A 22,941-nucleotide genomic window follows, 5' to 3' on the forward strand; every position below is an offset into this window, starting at 1 on the left:
GTTGGTACCGCCTGAGCTACAGCCACCCATTTCAACTGATATTCCCAAAAGTTGATTCTGTTCATCTGAAAGTAGTGTTATCAGTGGAAAAAACGTTTCGTCACTCATCCAAGTGACAAAGATTTACTTACCTGGAGATTTTTTGGGAGATTTACTTACCTGGATGATTGAGAATGCATCAAGACATTTTAACTGATTCAGCATAAAACATTTCTTCCCCCCAACCTGGATCCATTTCAGTTTATATATATCAAATCGCTCGACTGATGATGCAATTTCAACTGCCTTTAACCCAGCCCTCACACATCTGGACACTAGAGACTCATATGTTAGAAAGCTGTTCATAGACTTCAGTTGAGCATTCAACACGATCATTCCCCAGCAGCTCATTCACAAACTGGATCTGCTAGAGATCAGCACCTTGCTGTGTAACTGGCTGCTGGATTTCCTGACAGGAAGACAGCAGACAGTACGGGTTGGCAGCAACACCGCCAGCATAAGAACACTGAATACAGGGGCTCCCCAAAGATGTGTGTTGAGCCCCCTTCTTTTCACTGTGCCGACCCACGACTGCACATCATCACAGAGCTCCAACCAATTCATCAAATTTGCAGATGACAAAACTGTGGTAGGTCACATCAGCAACAATGATGAGACCTACTACAGGAGTGAAGTTAACCATCTGGCTGAATGGTGCAGTAACAGCAACCTGTCCTGGGTATACACATCTCAGAAGATCTCTCCTGGTCACAAAACACAGCATCACTGGTTAGTAAAGCCCAACAGTGACTCACTTCATCCGCAAACTGAGGAGAGCAAGAGCGTCAACCCCCATTATGACTACCTTCTACATAGGCACTGTTGTGAGTGTTCTCACCAGCTGCATCACTGTGTGGTGTGGCTCCTGCACTGGGTCCTACCGGAAAAAGTTACAATGAGTAGTTAGGGCAGCGGCGAAGTACTTGTCTTCACTCCCTCCAGGACATCTAATCATCTAATGCCTTCTAATGATACTAGCCGTTTTACAACTACTCTTTCAAGATTTTTTAAAATAAAAGCAAGGGTGGAGATTTGTATATAATTAGCTAAGATTGAGTAAGCCACAGGTGGATGATAATTAAAATATAAAACTGTCTAAGCATTTCAAATGAATTAAAATTCTGTCTAAGTCTTCAGTTGATTGATAATGTGCTATAATCATATAGCACATCATTTGACACACATATAATATACAAATATAATAGAAAAACTCAACAACATTAAGGAAGATGTGCATCTGTATCAGTCATCTGCCTGCTTTCCAGGTTGTGCAGTAGCTTGTCTAAACACCTATAACTTCCACTTTCCCTCACTTTCAAACTCAACTCAATACAGGCTGGGCTGGGTTTAAAAAAATTCTAAATACAAATCTATTTTAATTTGAATAGTCCGATATAGATTCATTAAATCCTGAAATCAAATTTTAAAAATAAATGCATTTTGCCAGAATCCTCAGAATCTCAGCTAAATGCTCACAAAACCACCAAACAGCTAAAACAGCAACGATCAAAGAGTAAGTGACCGGATTCTGCAAAGGGATGTAAACACAAAGTGCATATCCTTCACCCGATAGCACATACACGGACATGTTGTCGGGTGCTGAAAGCAGACATCTCACAGATTCCGAAACTGAATGTTTCGTCACTCCAATCAAAATTCAAAAGAAGATGAAAACTACACTCTACATTTGAAAAACATCGTTATGAATTTTACTTTGCGTCTATCATGATAAAACCACACTTCCTGCACAGCTCTCTCTGTCAGTGTACTTCCAGACCAGTTTCCCATCAAAAATCTCTATTTTTGGCCTTATTCACTTGGTTATTAAGCACCAGTCTACCATTGTGTACAGTGTTGTTGGCCGGACAAGAAAGCCTAATTCAACGTTTCAACGTTTATGAATTATACCAAATTGCAAAGCGCTTTGCTGTTTCTTTAATACAACCTCTAACTTTGCTCTACTCCACTTCAGCAGCATCAGTCTTTGTACAGGTAACATTCATATGTAGATTTCTTCAGTTTTTGATGTACTGCAGCATTTTAAAGAGGGTTGTGATCTATAAAAGCCCAGGAAAATCTCCATGTTTTTCTGTGTTTTATCCTCAGTTACTTTGACACAAAGGGATATGCTGCGATGCTTGCACCTCTGATGAAGTATCACAAGTGTCAGCTTTGTTTTTATATCTAAATAGTTTACACTGAGTTTGTAATTGTAGAGAAATATTGAATTCAATATGGGCATGTCATTTTCCAGCAAGAACCTCAGTTGAACCTAGTGCTCATATTTTTTTTAGCCCAGTCATCTTCTTGCTTGTCTTCAAGCCAGTTGGCCTCCACTTTGTGTAAAGATCCCAACTATACCTAAATCTCCAAAAAGTTGATTCTGTTCATCTGGACGTAGCGTTTTGTGGGAGAAACGTTTCGTCACTCATCCAAGTGACTTCTTCAGTCTCAGCTGACTGCAGGTTTCCCCAATCTTATAAATAGTACATTTGCATAATGACTGAAACACTGAAGGAACAATGGGCTGGGAGGTCACTGCCATAATCTTAATTATGCAAATAATTCTCATGACCATTGATCAACAACCACTGACCATCATTGTTGATCAATGTTTCTCCCACAAAACGCTACGTCCAGATGAACAGAATCAACTTTTTGGACATTTACTTCCCTGGATGATTGAGAATGCATCAAGACATTTTAACTAGACCTAAAGTTAGTTCTATAAGAAGAGATCAATTAAAAATTACCAAATAATTTATTGAAGTACAGAGTTTGAGTCATGAATTATTTGGTGATTAGGCTGAAGCTACAAATCATAACAGAGTCAGACTATGGTAGTAAGTAGGGGATGAGTTCCCACAGTCTAAATACTGGAGACTTGCATGACGATGCATAATTAACCGGGATAAGGTAGAAATGGAGAGAAGGTGTGCCACACGAGTGAGAGTCAAGAATAGCAGAAGAGAACTGATATTCAAACCACACACAACAGAGACTGACTGGCTTGGAAATGGCAAGAAAGCAAATGAAGACATATATTATGCCCCCCTGTTGTTGCTTTATTGGGTTTCTTTGTGGCTGGGGCATTTCTCAGTTTTCCCACTAGTGGCCAGAATTACCCCGTGAGTTTGTGGCTTCTTCTTTAGTTATTTTGTGTGCACTACACTGCCCCCTTTGGTGATGTGTTGTAAGCAGCAGGCAAAGTTCACGCAGGCAGTGTGAGAAAATGCCTGGAGGAGAAAATAAGCTGCACAGCTTTAAGCCCAGTTTACATTGTTGGGGAGTTTGTTGAGCCATAATCTGTAAGTAATCAATGTGGAGCTTTATTTTCTGTAAGATTTGTTACTTTCCTGTTACTTAAAAGGTTATTCGAACTTATAAGGAAAGATGTTTATGGTGAATGTAAAGCACAAGAAAAGCTATGTTGCTAACTTCTGTTTTTGGTTACAAAATAAGTCGATACTGATGCTTACATATTATTTTACTGTATGTTCACAGTCTTACAAATTAAAATTCAGTTAAAGACACAAAGACAAAGAGGAACAACCTCCTTCTAAACGTGAGTAAGACAAACGAGCTGATAGTGGACTGCACTAAGCAGGAGAGGAACTACCTGACCCCCGTCATCAACGAGTGCCCAGTGGAGAGAGTGGACAGCTTCAAATACCTCGGAGTTCACATCACGCAGGACCTGTCATGGTCCTGTCACATCAACACCGTGGTGAAAAAGGCCCGTCAGCGTCTCTACCACCTCAGACGCTTGAGAGACTTCCAACTGCCCTCCAAGGTGCTCAGGAACTTTTACTCGTGCACCATAGAGAGCATCCTGACGGGAAACATCTTAACCTGGTTCGGGAACAGCACCATGCAGGACAGACGAGCTCTACAGAGGGTTGTGCGGTCAGCTGAGCACACCATCCGCGCCGAGCTCCCTGACCTGCACTCAATCTACAGCAGGCGGTGCTGGACCAAGGTCAGGAAGATCGTGAAGGACCTCAGCTATCCCAACAACAGACTGTTCTCTCTGTTGAGGTCAGGAAAGCGATTCCGCTCCCTGAAGACCAACACAGAGAGACTGAGGAGGAGCTTCTTCCCGCAGGCGATACGGTCTCTCAATCACACCACCACACAGTACTGACCCACACATATAGTTCTTACACACACACTGGACATTCTGGACATTGTTTTCACTTCATCACTTAAATCACTTTAAGCATATTTGCACTGCACAAGACATAATGTGGATTGCACAACACTGGTCACTATATTCTTCATTTCCAGTTAATACTTGTACAGCTGCTGTTATTGTGTATATATTTATTTATTTATATTTCTTCATACATTCTTATATAGTTCTATACTGTGTATTGTGTATTTTGTTGTACAGTCATTTTATTTTCAACTTTAATTTATATAATTTATCTTATTCTTTCCCAGTTAAATTTACCCTTCATTCTAATTTGTGTTGTACAGTTATTTCATTTTTAACCTTAATTTATATTTTATTCCTTCCTAGTTAAATTTACCCTTTTTAATTTTTCATATTTATTTCCTATCTTATTCATAGCCTTTTCCTTTTTTTTTTCTTTAGGTCACGAGCAGTTGTCTAAGCATTTCACTGCATATCGTACTGTGTATGACTGTGTACGTGACAAATAAAATTTGAATTTGAATTTGAAGCGATGTGTCCTGTCGTTCCTGGAACCATCTCCTCTTATGTTAAGCTCGCTGCATAGGGTGAATAGCCATACATTCACCCGAGGGCAGCAGAACATAAGTGCAAAAAAGTTATGTAAAGAATAGACTAGCAGTCCGAACACCTTAGAAATCAGGCAGATGAGTGAATAGAGATTGTCCTTATTAAACTTACACATAAGCATCATTACCTTAAAACACAGACATTAGCCTGAGAACATCCTTACAAAACACTATGTCTAAAAAAGGACATGCATATGAATAACTGCAAGAACGTTTTTCACAACATCGTGTAATTAAATTCTTCTAGTTAAAAAAGAAAGATAAAGATTCCACTAGCCCCCTAGAACATCCTGGGATAATGGATTTTTTGTGGTTGATGGAGCGCTTCATGTGGGACAGGTGGGATTTACTCCCCAGCTTGACTCACAAACAGACAGACACTGCACCCAACCACAGCACCTAGTGCAGAGATTTGATGCAACACTGGCACCAAAGGCAAATGAGATTAACGTAGGGGGAAAGGAATTGACTCTTTTCTTGACAGATTTATAGATCCTGCTGGATCGAATACCAGCAAAAAGGCTGTAAAAGCCATCATCTGTGGGTTGAATTACACACAACGTGGAACAACTGGCTTGAGTTGGGAAAATACAACCACCCTTTTTTGATTTACTTGCACCGCACCCATCACACACCCACCCACCACCATTATCATCCATAGGGGTATGTCGATGGGCATTGTTTTGTAATTTAGATCTATGTTTGTCTACTGGCTTACAATAGTAACAATATTAATAACCATTCATCACAAGGCTCATCAACCCATCACATTTCTCTTCTTGGCCAACACATGAAATCTAAATATGAGCATCTAAGACTGCTGGCAGCCCTTGTTCCCTGAGCAATAATGTGTGGAGGTCAAATATTGCTGCACAGTCAATTCAACAATAAAAGTGTCTTTGCTTCTCTTGGGGGTTCTGTACCATCTAATATATTTGTAGAGTGAAGAATGCACTGCATTTAAAATCCAGTCTGCATCCAGGTGTGGCAGGATTGAGAATTTCCAGTGCCACTTCTGTTTAAGCAATGAGTTCTACAGACATGAATATCCACAAACCAGCAAGTACAGATCATAAAAAATAAAGCTGTTTTATAGCAACAAATTTGTGTTACTTAGTTACTTAGGATATAAGGAGAAGATATATTCTGAATCTACTTCACACAGAGGAATTACACCTACTGGGCAGTACTAAACCCCAGGTAAAATGAATAACTTTGATTATTAATCCAAAGATTTATGTTTCGTGCAAACCTTTAAAGACTTGGACTAAGACTAAACTTAAAGTCATTTATGGAACACAGCAGGAACAGATTAGGCTTGATGAGACAATGGAAGCAAAACTGAACATAATGCAGACAAAATGGAGACAAACAAAATAAAACATGGACAAAAAGGGAAAGGAAAGACACGACACGAAGACTAGCATGGCAGTATACAGGGGACACACATACGCACAGATGAGACAGGGAAAGAATGGACACGAAAGGGAACAACTAATTAAGTCTAAATTATGTAGAAAAAACAATAAATCCAGAAATACTTAATGCAGTAGCTCCCAAAGTGGGGGTGCACCCCCTAGGGGGGATGCAGAGCCATTGCAGGGGGGGCACAGTATGAACAAAAAAGAATGGTGGACACTGCTAGCATAATGGACAGGTTTTTGATGGGGCTCCCACACAAATGCAAAGCAGAGGATGAAGCATTGTTAGATAGGCTTCCAAACCAAATTACACCCAAGCCAAATACCAGAAAATATGATGAAGCATATCTTGTCTTTGGCTTCACCTACACAATGGTGGTGCCAAGGTAGGTATCCCTGACAGAATTTGTTTCCCCTGCATCGGGAGCACGTGCTGGGCTCTCCAAATTATGGACAAACAGTATCCCACGTTCTTGATTTTTAGTTGAAACCCCTGACAAACAGTATCCCACTGTTGTTTATGTTTTTAAACCCATTTTGCACAGAGAGACATTTTTTGAAAAATGTATTGATAGCAGTGTTTAATATCCTTACACTTTAAAACAAAAAAACCCAACTATATGTAAAATAATTACACCATAAAGGTGGTTTGTTTTTCTGTTATTTAGAAGAGGTATTTTATTGCAGCTTGTAATTAATTGCAGTTTACTTTTATTTATTTAATTCTTTACTAAAGGTTTGAGATGTGAAATAAACTCCAATAGAGTTTTAAAACAAAATATGGGTGTGTGTGGTTAAAGGATGTGTTTGTACAGTAGGGGTTTCTTGTAATTATGTTTAAACATGGTGGGGCCAAGCAAAAAAAAAAGTTTGGGAACCACTGACTTAATGAATCCATACAAAGTCAAAACACTGGGTCAATAACCCAGCAACCACGCAACCTAAACATTTTTGCAGTTATAATCTTTTTTGACCCAAGTCAAAATTTTCCCTCCTCCACACCTGAGGGTGGCATTTTTCATTTTCTCTGCTGTTTTTGCTTTTGTAAGTTTCAGGTGGAGGCTGACCATTGCTTGATGACTGAATAGGGCAGGATATATATTGGGACCCATCAAGACTGGTGTGGCCCTGTCTACTTCCTGCTTCTAACCTGGCTGTGTGTTCAGTTTGTTGTAAATCTAATTAACACATGAGTTTATTATTTATGCCATTGATTTAAATAAACATTTTGCCTCATTTTATTCAAGCAAACTAAATGCTTAAATAAGTGCTAGTTTTTTTGAACATACTGTGGGGGAAAGGCAGAGCAGATAAGGAGCAGCAGCAGCAATAATCAACAAAACAATGATAGATTCCAGCAATTGTCAGTGACTATGACATTCATTATAATTCACAGAATTAAAATTCATTGACAAAAATTAATAAGTAATGATTCATACGAATGCACCACCCATTAGAATTATCAAATATCAAATACACTGGAATGAATATACACTACTGGGCACCCCAATTTTTACAGTTATTTATTTATTTATTTTGCAATTCAAGTCATTTAAGTCAGATGAATCGCTTGAAATGGTGCAAAGGTTTAAAAAAAGGTAAGGTTACCCAAAACCGAAAATTAATGTAAATTTTAGAATTATACAAAAAGGCCTTTTTCTTTTTTTTAAGGGACCACAAAATGGGTTAAAATATTTAAAGCTGTTCTGCAGCACTGGAGGTTGATTAAGCCTTGAAAGCTGGTGCTATTACTACAGGTGTTCCAACTTGTGTTGGAACACACTATGGTACCATACCCTCGTAAGCATCAGTTGAACAGTATTGTACTGCAGAAAGTAGTGTGTTGCTACAAAAATAGTGAGAAAAGGGGAATTAACAATGGAAGAGAGACTGACCATCATAACACTTAAAAATGTAGGTCTTTCCTACAGAGAAATTGCAAGGAAAGTCAAGATGTCAGTGAATACAGTTTCCTTCATCATCAAAAGGCCCTGAGAAGCTGGGGTAAACTGACAGGAAGAAGTCTGGCAGACCCAAAGCCACAACTGAATCAGTTGTGAATCAGCTCCAACTTGTTCAGCCACAACTGAACAAGTTATAGTAAGCAAGTCTCACTGTTAACTTTGAAGAGAAGACTTTGAGCTGCAATTTTGACAGAATGAGTTGCAGCAAGCAAGAATAAGTTCAAAGAGGCTTGTCTGGGCAATGAAACACTGCCACTGGACTACTGAAAACTGGAAGATTAATCAAAGTTTGAAGTTCATCATGCAGGATCTTTGTACGCCATCAAATAGGTGAAAGGATGGTTCTACAGTATGTGGCATCAACTGTCAAACATGGATGAGGAAGTGTGATGGTCTGGGGTTGTTTTCCTGGATTCAGGGTCGGTGACTTGTACAGAGTGAGAGGCATCCTGAACCAAAACGGCTACCACAGCTTTCTGCAGCACCATGCACTACCATGCACTACCCTCTGGTGTGCACCTATTCTTCGGTCAGGGGTTCATCCAAAAGCAAGACAATAACCCAAAACATAAGACCAAGTTATGCCAGAACTACCTTAAGAAAAAATGTGGGAAGAACTTAATGTAGAATATTTGATTTCTATTGTACAAAGAATGCCATGGGTGTGTTCAGCTGTTATATGTGCCAAAGGAGGCTACTTTGATGAGTCAAAAGTTTAGAATACATTTCGGTCTATTAATTGGGCTGTCATCAAGTCATCAAAGAGGGACAGAAAAGAAGTTCAGACACCAACTAGGGAGGATCAGAATCGCAACAGTATTGTCATGCCCTATGTAGCCAGTTAATTAGAAAAACTCAGGAGATTCTTCTCCAAGCACAACATCGCAGTGTACTTCAGACCCAGCCACACACTCAGACAAAAACTGTTTCATCTCAAAGTCAAAACTAAACACAAACCTTACAACGTAGTGTATGCAGTACAGTGTAGTGAGGAATGCTCAGACCTCTACATTGGAGAGACCAAACAGCCACTTCATAAACACATACCACAACATAAAAGAGCCACTTTGATGGGACAAGACTCCGCTGTCCATCTGCATCTAAAGGACAAAGGTCACTCTTACGAGGTGACCAATGTTTACATTTTGGACAGAGAGGACAGATGGTTTGAAAGAGGAGTGAAAGAAGCCACTCTATGTCCACTGTGAATGACCATCTTTGAACAGAGGCAGTGGCTTAGGACACCAACTATTTGCCATCGATAATCCAGTTCTGAGATCCGTTCCCAGACACCTTAACACCCACTCACATCCAGGGGCCATTTGACACGTGATAGAAATCACATGATAGAGTGGGACTAGGTTTCACAGTGGGTTCACCCAAAACCTTGGCTGATTGTGACCCACACCCGTTTTCACACCTTGGCTCGTATTATTAGGTGGAGGATCAATAGGGGGTCCATGTCCCCCTTGGGGGACACTCCCATAGGGTTTAAAATTACAGACTCTCCACATTTGCTCTTAGAACTGCAGCTTCTAGGGGAGTTAACCCCAATGTGATCTCTGGCTAGCTAACTTAATATGTAATTTTAAATAAAATCTATTATTTCCGACTCTCTGGTATCAATCTTAAAAGTTTTGTTGCAACTTTTGAGCGTGGTCATTACGGTGGCCCCTAGAGACAAAGCATGTACAAACACTTACAAATTCCAAAGCACTTACAAAATCCAAAACACTTACAAAATACAAAAGGGTACACTCCATGAGGTTTCTGGGCGTGCAGATCTCTCTCTTTTTTTTTTTTTTCTTTTTGCCTGTCCCGTTTGGGTCTTTTGCCATCAGAATTGTTGTCTAAAGGCAAAGAAAGATGCCCAGCGGATTTACTTTACCAAATTAACCATCCCAGCCTTGCCATAATGGTCCATTTGATTCACCTTTTATTGTTTATTTTATTTTCACTTACTGAATACGGGACAGACTTGACTGGGGGAAAGAAGGGGAGAAAGAAAGAGGGAAAGAGAAACAGCTGAGAAGAGGGACGGGGGAGAAGGGCAAAAAACAAAAACCAACAGAATGAGCAGAAAGAAAAAAATAAATAAATAAATGCATATATCAATCACCTGGATCACCTGCTGAGAAAGAAAAAAGAAAACAAGCAGAAGAGAACAAGAGTAATAGAATAAACAGCATCACAATGATATATGGGAATATGACAGTAAGTACTAAATATTAAACATTATTGTGCAGCACATAAGATCAACAGAACACAGTGTGCTTTGAGGTAGGAGCCAAAAAGGGTGTAGTTTGTGGGTGTGATCACCCGTGTGTACACCTGTGAGCATGGACGTGCTTGTTTTTTTTTTTTAAAAAGGTTCCTTAGGGGCAGGTATAGCTCAGTAGGTAAAGTGGTCACCCCATGATCGGAAGGTCGGCGGTTCGAATCCACTTAACGGCTACCCTGAGGTACCCCTGAGCAAGGTACCGTCCCTACACATTGCTCCCCGGGCGCCTGCTTAGTGGGCTGCCCACTGCTTCACTGAGTGAATGGGTCAAATGCAGAGAAAAACAAGTAATTTCCCCATGGGGATCAATAACGTATCCATTATTATTATTATTATTATTATGTAATGATCTGCTAGAGGGTGTGGGGGGGGCCACAGCCCCGTCCTCCAGGGCATGAAGCAGGTATGGAGGAGATCAAAACTCCAGACATCCAGAGGCCCCAAGAACACAAGAGACCAAGGAAGACCAACAGAGGAGCAGCCGCGCCACTGTCCCAGAAAGAGCTGAGGAGAGTCCCAGATGAGGGCTCACTCAGCAGCCGTGGAGCAGAAGCCAGGGGGAGTTGCAGTGATGCGCCCGTGAGCTCCGCCGGCAGCCAGCTGTGCCTGAGTGACCGAGCCCCAGGCCGAGAGGCCGGGGGCACCCCACCTCCGAAATGGCCCGAGTGAGCCCCAGGCTCCAGGCCCCTATAAGCGGCCACCAAGGAGTGAGCCGGTGTGTACCTGGACGCCCATCCCCGGACACAAAGAACCACCAACGCACCGATGTCTGAGGGAGTCCGCCACTGGCAGGGGAAGTGGTGGTAGGGGGAGATAGGCCTCCAAACCTTGGAGGGCCTAAGATGTCCCCAGAGAGGTGGCGCCTGACATCCAACCTGACATATAGACACAGAAATACAGGCACACACATATACAAACATCCATTCCCACCCTCATGCTCTCATATGCACTTACTCCACACTCAACCAACGTGGAGACAGACATAAAGAGACGCTGTACACACGATCACACTCCCCAAGCGTACTCTACAAACCGGGTCTAGGTACCCTTGCCCCTGGAGGGGGGAACTGCACCCAGACCCAGGTGGTGTTACCCTTTTCCCTGTGGTGGGGGGAGGCAGACCGCCCCGACTCCGCAGCAGCAGGGAGGCCCCACACTCCAGATCGCAGTCGGATGGCCAACTCCTCCTCCTAGCCCCCCCGCTCCAGCAGGTCGCAGAGAATGGGGGTGAGAGAAGACTCCAAACCTCCCTCCACCCGCTCATTGTAGTGTTGATGCATGTGTGTTCTAAGGTGCATTTAAAACCCAGGAGGGCATGGAGCTACCTGCCAGAGAGCAGCAGGTAAGCGCATGGTCCCTCCTGCTAGACCTCAATGTCTACGTGTATTTAACCTTGAGAGGTGGGCAACGACGCCAGGGGTGGGGTGTACACCCTGATGGTACTTGGGGGTGGGCACGATACACGGAATCCAAAGATCCTATATGTATGTGTAATGAGAGTGTGAGTAATGTGAATGTCTAAGTTGTGGGATAAAATTGAGGCAGAGGCAGCCAGAAGGGGACAGAGGGGGGGTAGCCTCCCTTGCACCCTGGTGACATACCCCTACTCCAAGGTCCTGCATGTGTGGGTGGTTGTGGTGGAGCGGGAAGAGGGAGGCAGCTGGAGATGGGGAGGGAAGGAAGGGAGGGGCAAGTGACCCCTCCCTGGGGCCAGCTCCCCCGCTGACCCCAGTAGGCACCCCCATACTCCGCGACCCGCCAGGGGAAAGGGGGCCCAGGCCCATCCAGACCGGGGCCCAGTGCAGCAGCTCCGCCCGGCCCCACAGAGCCCGGGACAGTCCACCCAACCCCACCACAGAGAAAACTGCACCCACCCCACCATCCACTCATCTTCCAGACTACATAAGACAATAAACGCCCAGGCTGAGATCTTCCTCCACCTCTCCTGTATCTCCCCCTCCTGCAGAGAGAGTTCCTGAAGAGAGGAAAGCTCCTGCAAGATGTGACAATCTCCCCCACCAGTTGAAGAGCCCCCCAGGTGGCTCGACGCACCGGCGGCACCCTGCGCCAGGGTTGGGGCCCCATACACCCACCCGCCCACAACCCCGGCAACACACCAACCAGGACCCAAGCCCCCGAGGCCCGGTCAGGGCCCCAGCCCAGAGACGGAGCACCCCCAGAACCTCACGCCCATCCCGGACCCACCCAGGGGCAGCCAGGCTACCAGGTCAGTAACCCACGTCCGTCAGCACAGACCCTCCTCTAGCCCCGCTGCACGCAGCCGCGAGGAAACAGTCACCTGAGAGCCAACAGAGCCCCTAACCGGACATGACCGCTACCCCGGGTTGAGCCCCCCAAGGAAGATGCCTCCGGGGAACCCCCCGATGCCCTAAGCCTGTCCCTACCCCCACACCAATCACAACAGTGAAGGCGGGACCAAACTATGACCCCCCACCCCCACTAGGTGATGGAGCTGATCAAAGGAGCCCAGAGCAATTGATCTGATGTGGTGGCAGAGGCTGTATCAAGACTAATGTAATCTAATAGATAATTTCTATATTGGTTAGAATTAAGATTATTTTTATTTTTCCAGTTCATGAGGACTGTTTTCTTGGCTATGCATAGGGCAGTGAAAACCATATGGGCGATATTCTTTTCTGAAGTGACATTATCTAAGCTGCCCAACAAACACACTAAGGGGGAAGTTGGAATGTTACATTTCAGACACTTCGATAAGTCTTCACATATCTCGTGCCAAAACTTCTGAACTGGTGGACAGAACCAAAGAGCGTGGATATAATTGTCCGGTGAATTGGTTTGGCAGTGTGAGCAGTTGTTGGTAGACGTAAAGCCCATCTTGAACATCCGATGACCTGTATAGTGCACTCTATGTAATATTTTGTATTGAATTAATTGAAGACTGGGATTTCTAATTAGATGAAAGGTTTTTAAGCAAATCTGAGACCAGAAGTTTAGGTCTAAGTTAACTGATAAATCCGCTTCCCATTTTGCAATAGGAAGTGATATTGATTCATCTGTTTTAGAAAGCATTCTGTATATTTTGGATAGTAATTTGGGGGTTTTAAGAGTAAGAAATTGAACCACACTTGGTGGTGTTTGTAGTTCAACTTGACCCGGTTTAAATTTCTTTTTTACTATGGATTTAATTTGTTGATATTCTAAAAATCATGTCTTGTTGATCCCATATTGTGTAACTAGTCTGTCAAATGAGATAAATTCTGTTCCTTCTAGTATATGTTCTAAATATTTGATTCCTTTACCACTCCAATCTGAAAAGTTTATCATATTATTGTTTTGTAATATGTCAGGGTTGTTCCAGATAGGTGTACGTTTGCATGGGATTAATGAAGACGCCGTCAATTTTAGAAACTCCCACCATGCTGTCAGAGAAGAGCTGATGTTGATGCTTTTAAAGCATTCATGTCGTTGGATGTTTGAGCTGATAAATGGTAGGTCTGAGATCTCTAGATTATTGCAAAGTGCTTGTTCTACATCTAGCCAAGGTTCATCTAAGAGGGTATGTTTTAGCCATCCTGAGATAAACTGAAGCCTGTTGGCTAAGAAGTAGTGCTGAAAGTTAGGCAGTTCTAGTCCTCCTTTATCCTTGGTCTTTTGTAGTGTTTTTAAGCTTATACGTGGGGGTTTATTTTTCCAAAGGAATTTGGACATACATGAATCTAGCGATCTGAACCAATCTTGTGGCGGTTTAGTTGGGATCATTGAGAATAAATAATTTATTTTTGGTAAGACCATCATTTTTATAGCGGCAACCCTTCCCATGAGTGATATGGGTAGACATTTCCATCTAGCCAGATCATCTTCTACCTTCTTTAAAAGTGGGATATGGTTTAATTTAGTTAGATCTGCAAGCTTGGGAGAAACATTAATACCTAAATATTTTATATTTCCCGATTGCAGTGGTGTAGAAGAGGAATTATGGAGGGAGCAATTAATCGGTAGAACTGTAGATTTTGACCAGTTAATTGAGTAATCTGATATTCTTGCAAAAGAGTTTATCAATTCAATCACCCCAGAGATATTGGTTTGTGAATTTTGGAGAAAGAGTAACACATCATCCGCATAAAGGCTGATTTTATGTTCCACGTTCTTGCATTTTATGCCCTTAATTACTGAATTCTGTCTAATTGCTGCTGCTAGTGGTTCAATAAAAATTGCAAACAGTGAAGGGGAGAGTGGGCATCCCTGCCTGGTGCCCCTCAAGAGACAGAAGCTGGAGGATGTTTGGTCATTTGTTCTAACACAAGCTGTTGGGGAATTATATAATATTTTTAACCAGTTTATGAAAGAGGATCCAAAACCAAATTTGTGTAAAGTTGCAAATAGAAATTTCCAGTTAACTCTGTCAAATGCTTTTTCTGCGTCTAAAGAGAATATTGTAGTTTCTAGGTTTTTACTGTATGAGTAGTCTATCAAATTAAGTAATCTACGTGTATTTGTTGATGAGTGCCTACTTTTTATGAAACCAGTTTGGTCAGGATGAATTAAGAGGGGGGTTATTTTCTCCAGTCTCTTTGAGAGAGCTTTGCAGATTATTTTAAGGTCTACATTTATAAGGGATATTGGACGATAGCTTGAGGGATATACAGGGTCTTTGCCTGGTTTTAGCAGGAGATTAATGTTTGCAGAATTCATATTTGATGGAAGTCTGCCCTTTTCTTTAATTTCCAACAACGTTCTGTAGAAAACTGGTGCTAGAATCGACCAGAATTCTTTGTAGAATTCTGCAGGAAAGCCGTCTGGACCTGGAGCCTTATTATTGGGCATACTTATCAGGGCTTCCTGGAGTTCACCTGGTGTCAGTGGTGAATCCAGTGCCATTGCTTGAGTGTCTAATAATTTTGGAAGAGTTATGTTGTCCAAAAACTGATCAATTTCTTTTTTAGATGGGTTTATTTGTGGTGAATACAACGTTTTATAGAAATCCCTGAAAATGTTGTTTATTTGTATCGGATCATATATTGTGTTCCCAGATGAATCTTGAACAGCACATATAGTTGTTTTTTCTTTCTTTATTTTTAGCTGGTTTGCTAGAAATTGACCGGATTTATTACCATTTTCATAATTTTGTAAGCGTACTCTTTGTACTAAGAATTTTGTCTTATTATCAATTATCTCATTTAATTCTAGTTTTGTTTTGCGTATTTTGTTCAATGTTTCCTGATCTTGGTGGGACGCGTAGGCTTCTTCTAGTGATTTGATGTTTTTTTCTAATTCCTGAATATTTTTGTTTTCTTTTTTCTTTTTATGTGATGAGAAAGAAATTATTTTACCTCTCATCACAGCTTTCCCTGCTTCCCATAGAACAGAAGCTGATGTTTCGGGAGTGTCATTATAGTCCAAATATGAAGTCCACTCTTTTTTAAAATATTTAATAAAGTCTTCATCTTTAAGTAGTGATATATTAAATCTCCAGTTTTTTCTTGGCGTAGTATTATTCTTGTGCATTAGTGTTAAAGATACAGGACCATGATCGCTGACAGCTATAGGGTGAATCTCAGTGTCTGAAATGTCGTTCAGCAGTGAGCTGCTGACCAAAAAATAATCCAGACGAGAGTAAGAGTGATGGACATGTGAGAAAAAAGTATATTCCTTCTCTGATGATCTCTCCTGGACTGCAAATACCATGGCGGTGGTAAAAAAAAGGCCCAGCAGCGTCTCCATTTTTTGAGAGTGCTCAGGAGGAACAACCTGGAGGAGAGGCTGCTGGTGACATTCTATAGAGCCACCATAGAGAGCATCCTAACGTATGGCATAACAACATGGTATGCAGGGTGCTCAGTTGCAGACAGGAAAGTACTGCAGAGGGTCATCAACACAGCCCAGAAGATCACTGGCTGCTCTCTGCCCAGCCTGGAGGCCATTGCAAACTCTCGGTACCTCAGCAGAGCTGGCAATATCATTAGGGACTATTTTCACCCCAGTAATCAACTGTTTGAACTATTACCGTCAGGCCGACGATACAGGTCACATAAAACCAGGACAAACAGATTCAGGGATAGCTTCTTTCCCAGAGCTATCACCGTAGTAAATAAGCACAAAACAATTGAATCTGTTTAACTATACCATACTTGCCACTGTCACTATATTACTATCATTATATGAATGTTGCTATTCTGTATATATTGTACTTATTATTGTTTGAGTACTTCGGTTGTTTTATTGTACTTTTTATATTTTATATTTATATTTATTATTGCATTTTGCACCAAGGGAGTGGCACTCCAATTTCGTTGTACCTTGTACAATGACAATAGAGGCTATTCTATTCTAAAACACAAAACTAAAACACTACGCTAGGGGTAGTGTTGAGCTTGATTTGCAAAATAAACGGCAAGTTTGTTGCAAACACATGGGTGTATCCCAATTCAGGGTCTTCAGCCTTAAAGTACGCAGCCTTAACGGTCCACAAGGGCCGCGTACTCAAAGACCGCTAAGGCCGGAAGTGTGAGGCTTGTAGGCTTCTGAAATGGGACGGTCTAGTCTCCGTCACACTGCCCAGGTTGCCTAGCAACCATGATACTAACCGCTGGAAACATGTCATACAGCTTTGTTTGACAGAAATGAAGGAGAACATATTTTGTTCATTTGTTTGTTTGTTTCTACATGAGCTTTGTGTGATTTGATAAGTATCTGAGGCTGAGACCACAGGACTGTAAAACATGATTTTTGGGCTTCATTTCTGTACTGAACAGTCATTTTAAGATTAGCTAGTAAATAACAATTAGCTAATGTTGTTCATGAGACTAAAGTTATATCACTTTGGTAATGTAAATATAATATGGCCAATATTATAGTCATTATATTAATCATTATTAGTTATTACAGCAGTGAACATGAACTCTGTGTCAAATACTCAGCTTCAGTACAGATTCAAGTTGCAGTTATTTATATGTCTTATCACCTTAAATCTTCACTCAAAGACAAGTATCTTTGACAGTGTATATATAGGTGTATTATATATAAGAGACAAATGTTGTTCCTTCAGTATGTTGGCATTACTAAATTTGGCTCAATGCTTACATATACGTATAAAAAGAAAATTTACGAGCTGTGATAACTGTTTCTGATAAAATGAAGAGTAGACTGATATATTAAATATTTCTTTATTGGGTGAGAAAATCAGACCATGTAATAACTGCTTTACGTCATACAGAATAGATATCAGAGCCTTAGACAGGCTGACTTCTGATAAATGGGTCAAACTGTGCAGAAAGTATACAAACACATAACATCCTCATAGAATATGATGTAACACTATAGATCAACTTACCTCAAAATATATAAAGCATATAAACAATTACAGCAATATGATGCAACAAACACAGCAGATCTACTAATCCAAAATACTCAAAGTTTCATAGAACTGAAACAAACATGGACATTTATTTTTAGGTCCATTCTGCTGCTGATACATACTTTAGGTTTCTGAACATAAAACTTGTTTCTGCCTTTCATAGTATGTAACTTGAAGGCCCTGAGTACTTTCTCCCACACTGAAAACACTGGAATGATATAATTATTTGAACATTACCTAATAAGACTGATTCAGGACAGACAATTAGTTATGTTAAACATTTCTAGCAGTCCTTCACAAACAGGGAACAGTCTGTCTATTTTCTCCATCTGTCAGCTGTTGCTGGCTCTTCCTCCTCCTCTTCCTCACACCCTGCTGAGTTTGTCCTGGTGGATCATCAGGGGTGCAAAGCCTCACAGATGATGTGCAGCAGTGGGTTCCTCAGTCTGTCCTCTCTCTGACTCTTGCAGTTGTCACACATGGAAATCAAATGTGTGATAAGCTGCAGGATTCAAACACAAGTGTAACTTATAAATACATGTTCATACTTTTATTACACAATCAGAGAGAAAGAAAAAGAGAGAGAGTGCAGGACAGACAGACAGGTGACAGTCTCAGGTGTATACACTGCTACAAAACAGCACAAGAGAAGGAGGATTTAGTGTTTGTGTTATTACGAGTGCTAAACAAGAAGAGTTCCCAGATGGTACAGTGGACACATGTGTGACTCCTGTGATTAAAGCATCTTTCTTTCAGCTTAACGAGTGAACCGTTAGCTCGTTCAAACAAACGTTAAAGTCCGTTTGGCTTGACACCACTGAACAGAGGCAGCAGTATCACATAGCTAACATTAACAGTGCAGTGAATTGTGGTTGTGCCATGATATTCAGGACTGCAAACTGAACAGCATTCACTGACTTTCAGCTTGTTGTGTTTGTGGATATATGACTGACTTTAATTATCCATAAAATCATCACATTCTCTGTAAGATTAAGGCCGACTATTGAACAGCGTATATTTTGAATTAAAGGCTTTAAAACCAAGTTAGTACAAACATCGCTAATGTCACATAACTTTCCCGGCATGTGGTCAACAGTAATGTTTTAATGTTCTTTATTATTAAACATTTGCGCATAAATAAATGACATAATATTCAGTACTTACTTTTGAAAGTTTACTCTTTGGCTGCCCCGCTTCCATTTTTTTCGGCAAAATTGTCCACACCCACCGCCGTGCTATGAAGTCTGGGATATGTACTTCCTGGCTTGTGTAGTTCTAGGTAACAAACGCTCAACACTGCCCCTAGCGTCGTGGAGCACTTCCGTTGTGTTTTGCAGTTTGCATGTGTTTTTGGGGTTTGCATGTGTTCTGGGGTTTGTACGTGCTTTGGAGTTTGCATGTGTTTTGGATTTTGTAAGTGCTTTGGATTTTGTAAATGTTTTGGAATTTGTAAGTGTTTTGGAGTTTGTAAGTGTTTTGGATTTTGTAAGTGTTTTGGAGTTTGCATGTGTTTTGGATTTTGTAAGTGTTTTGGAGTTTGCATGTGTTTTGGATTTTGTACGTGTTTTGGAGTTTGTAAGTGTTTTGGATTTTGTAAGTGCTTTGGAATTTGTAAGTGTTTTGGAGTTTGCATGTGTTTTGGATTTTGTACGTGTTTTGGAGTTTGTAAGTGTTTTGGAGTTTGTAAGTGTTTTGGATTTTGTAAGTGTTTTGGAGTTTGCATGTGTTTTGGGTTTTGTAAGTGTTTTGGAGTTTGCATGTGTTTTGGATTTTGTACGTGTTTTGGAGTTTGTAAGTGTTTTGGATTTTGTAAGTGCTTTGGAATTTGTAAGTGTTTTGGAGTTTGCATGTGTTTTGGATTTTGTACGTGTTTTGGAGTTTGTAAGTGTTTTGGAGTTTGTAAGTGTTTTGGATTTTGTAAGTGTTTTGGAGTTTGCATGTGTTTTGGGTTTTGTAAGTGTTTTGGAGTTTGCATGTGTTTTGGATTTTGTACGTGTTTTGGAGTTTGTAAGTGTTTTGGATTTTGTAAGTGCTTTGGAGTTTGAATGTGTTTTGGAGTTTGTACGTGCTATTTGGAATTTGTAAGTGTTTTGGAGTTTGTACGTGCTATTTGGAATTTGTAAGTGTTTTGGAGTTTGTACGTGCTTCGTCTCTAGGGGCCACCGTAGGTCATAACATTCTTATTAATAAATTAATTAAAACATCATCATGTTTAACTATATTGAATTCAGTTTAGTTATATCTATATAGTGACGAATTTCAAAAGTCACCCCAAGGCTCTTAAAAAAAACACATTTTCTGTAGTATTTAGTTAGGTAGGGAAGCCTGAAGATCACAAGTCCTGATAATAAGTCTTTGTTAAGTTTATTGCACTCAGGGAGTGCCATATATTTGTGCATGTGCTATATATTCATTCAGTATTACCAAATGCCTTCAGATTAATTAACTTGGCAAACAGGAGATGACTAGACAAACAGACATCTTAATTAATTGACAGATAACTGGGACAAGTAACTTGCAGAGATTGAGCTTTACAAAGTGAAGCAAAAGTGATAGATAATCACTTTTTAAACTCAGTCTTCATTTAAAATATTTGTTTAAAGGCAACTTCAAAGAGAACACATGCAGCTTACAAAATAGCTCTGCTTTTACTGTTGAAATAATGGATCTCTACATAGATCCCACTGGATGTTCTGATAAATAATGTGGGTTCCCAATGAGATTCCTAACCTTGGCTTTATTTAAGAGAATGAAAATGTTGATGTACCAAATTTTACTGATGCTTACAACATCCCTGGACTGAGCTGAGCATTTTCCCTTAAAAACAAAATGGCTTCAAGCTAAATACAAAGAACATTCAGGACCTCAAAACTCAGACCAGCAGCCACTATAAACACTATGACTTACCAAGAACATTGGAAATGAGTACATGTTTCTTTACATCAAATGAATACTACTGATTAAAATTTGAACGATTTAATGTTTTTTCTCAATGGACTACTTCCAAATCCACAACAAAATGATTTGTAACAGTATTAGTTACAGAACAAATGCTCTATTTTCTTTAAGAGTGCTGTGCATTAAAAGAAGCAAGACAGGTGAAATCCAAACCAACCCAGCAGGATACACAAAAGCAGAAGCAGAACCATCAATTACCCATCCCCACCCAACCCAACCCTCGACCTCCACAGTCCCACCGTACAGACCCGGCATTTAAAGGAATCTCTGGCCCACCGCAGCCTGGAGGAGAAAGAGGCAGGCCCAGAGAATCTACACAGGGAATATCCACAGGCGCAGAAAGCAGCCGGTGAGTTGTGACCAGTGGTGTGTCCAGCACATAAATCCCCCCCCAAATAGCTCCAGTTCCGGAGGCAAGGCAGAAGAAAGTAACTGGGAACAGGTGGAGCAATGGAGAAACTGGGGAGGGGGTGAAACCAAGTCCGCCAGACCCATGGCTGGGCCCCATACATGCAAACTAAGCACAATTTGCTAAATCAGCCAGCAACAGCATTCTATTCTGCTTGAGCAATAAAAATGCTTTACAAAGGCCATGTCCACACTAATACGTTTTCATTTGAAAACTCATCTTTTTCTCTCTGTTTTGGCCTTCCGTCCACACTGAGACAGCGTTTTCGGTCAAGGAAAGCGGATACATTTGAAAACGCTGTTTTCGAAAACGATGACACATTTTTGTGATGTGATGCAGTCATGTGACCAATTAAACTAAGACAGCAGAGCGCATTACACAGCAGTTGTTTTATTTGCTCTCAATTTTGACAGCAATATTAAAGATTAATATCAGTTTGTACATGCTCCAGATAGCTTTCCTCAAACTCTGTAATTCTCACTCGCTTTTGAAACTTTGTACTTTTGTGTTACTCGCAGCAACAACTCCACCTCATTGTTAGTCCATTTAAAAAACTTGGTGCTTTTCCTCAACATTTTTCTGCGACGTTTCAAAGAGCCAGAAAGTAAATTAACAGCAGACAAAAATTACGCCGGTCGAATTGTCTTGCATTTCACGCATGCGCAGTACTGCAACATAAGCGTTTTCGGCCGTTTCAATGTGGATGCACAACTCTCTAAAAACGACTGAAAACGATAGTGTGGACGCAGAGGGTTTTCAGACGAAAACGCTGTTTGCAAATTTATCCGGGCTAGTGTAGACGTAGCCAAACACAAGCCTCACCCACATGCATTCATACAACAAGTTTATCTCTAACATTCACACTGCATCAGGAATGCATCAGGAGCAATTTGAGGTTCAGTATCTTGCCCAAGGATATTTTTGCATTCAGATTGGAACAGCCAGGGATCAAGCTACCAATCTCCCAAAGCCACCCCACCCTGGCATATATTCATGTCTCAACAGTATGTCCTGGTTCCTTAACACATACATGGATGTTGTCTGTGTCTACGATGTTATGGTTATAGTAATGTTTCTCTTGCTTAGATCTAGCCTGGGAATCCTTACTGTAAGCACGCCCTGGCTGGGATTCAAACCAATGACTGTAGAAAACATGGACGATGCGACAGCGCCTCCTCCATTGTGCAAAAATGAAGCCAAAATACCCCGCTTGTGGAGGCTGCTATCTTGCATTTTTGGAGCCAGAGTCTGTGCAGTAGTGACTTGACGTGGAGCGACTGTTTAACGCTCCCGCCCACACACCCGCTGGACGTGACCGCAAACACGCCCCCCTACACTTTTTATGTAGCCTGGCTGCTCAAGTTTTTTGCTGGCTTACCGCGATTGACGACTCGTTTCATTAAGGTAAATACAACCATGTCACTATTATAAAAAAAAAAGACACACAGCTTATCATCTTATAGTTCTAATATCACTCTTTTGTTAATTTGTTTGCTAGATTAGCTGCGAGCATACACACTGTGTTGGAGGCTTGTTGCTAGCTAGTTAGCGATGCTACACATCTGTTACTCTAATAGTCTGTATTATTGAAGGATTCAGCACTTCTTAGGTTGTTTTTTTTTATCCATTTTTAGAGAGCGATGAGATCATCTGCACACTCCACAGAGGCCCAGAGTTACTGTTAATATCAAAAATGTAATGCTGTCCTTTGAGATTTTAACATAAGACTGTGAGTGTAATGGATCTAAAACTGTTTAAATCTTCACAGC

General features: G+C 41.0%; 1 protein-coding gene across 1 annotated transcript in view; it reads right to left on the minus strand.

Moving 5' to 3' along the window:
• ntm (neurotrimin) overlaps positions 1-22,941 on the minus strand; it is a 483,521-nt gene that overhangs the window by 152,281 nt on the left and 308,299 nt on the right. The gene's annotated exons all lie outside the window — the stretch shown is intronic.

The sequence above is a fragment of the Rhamphochromis sp. 'chilingali' genome (genome assembly GCF_963969265.1).
Source record: "Rhamphochromis sp. 'chilingali' genome assembly, chromosome: 19".
Taxonomy (NCBI): domain Eukaryota; kingdom Metazoa; phylum Chordata; class Actinopteri; order Cichliformes; family Cichlidae; genus Rhamphochromis; species Rhamphochromis sp. 'chilingali'.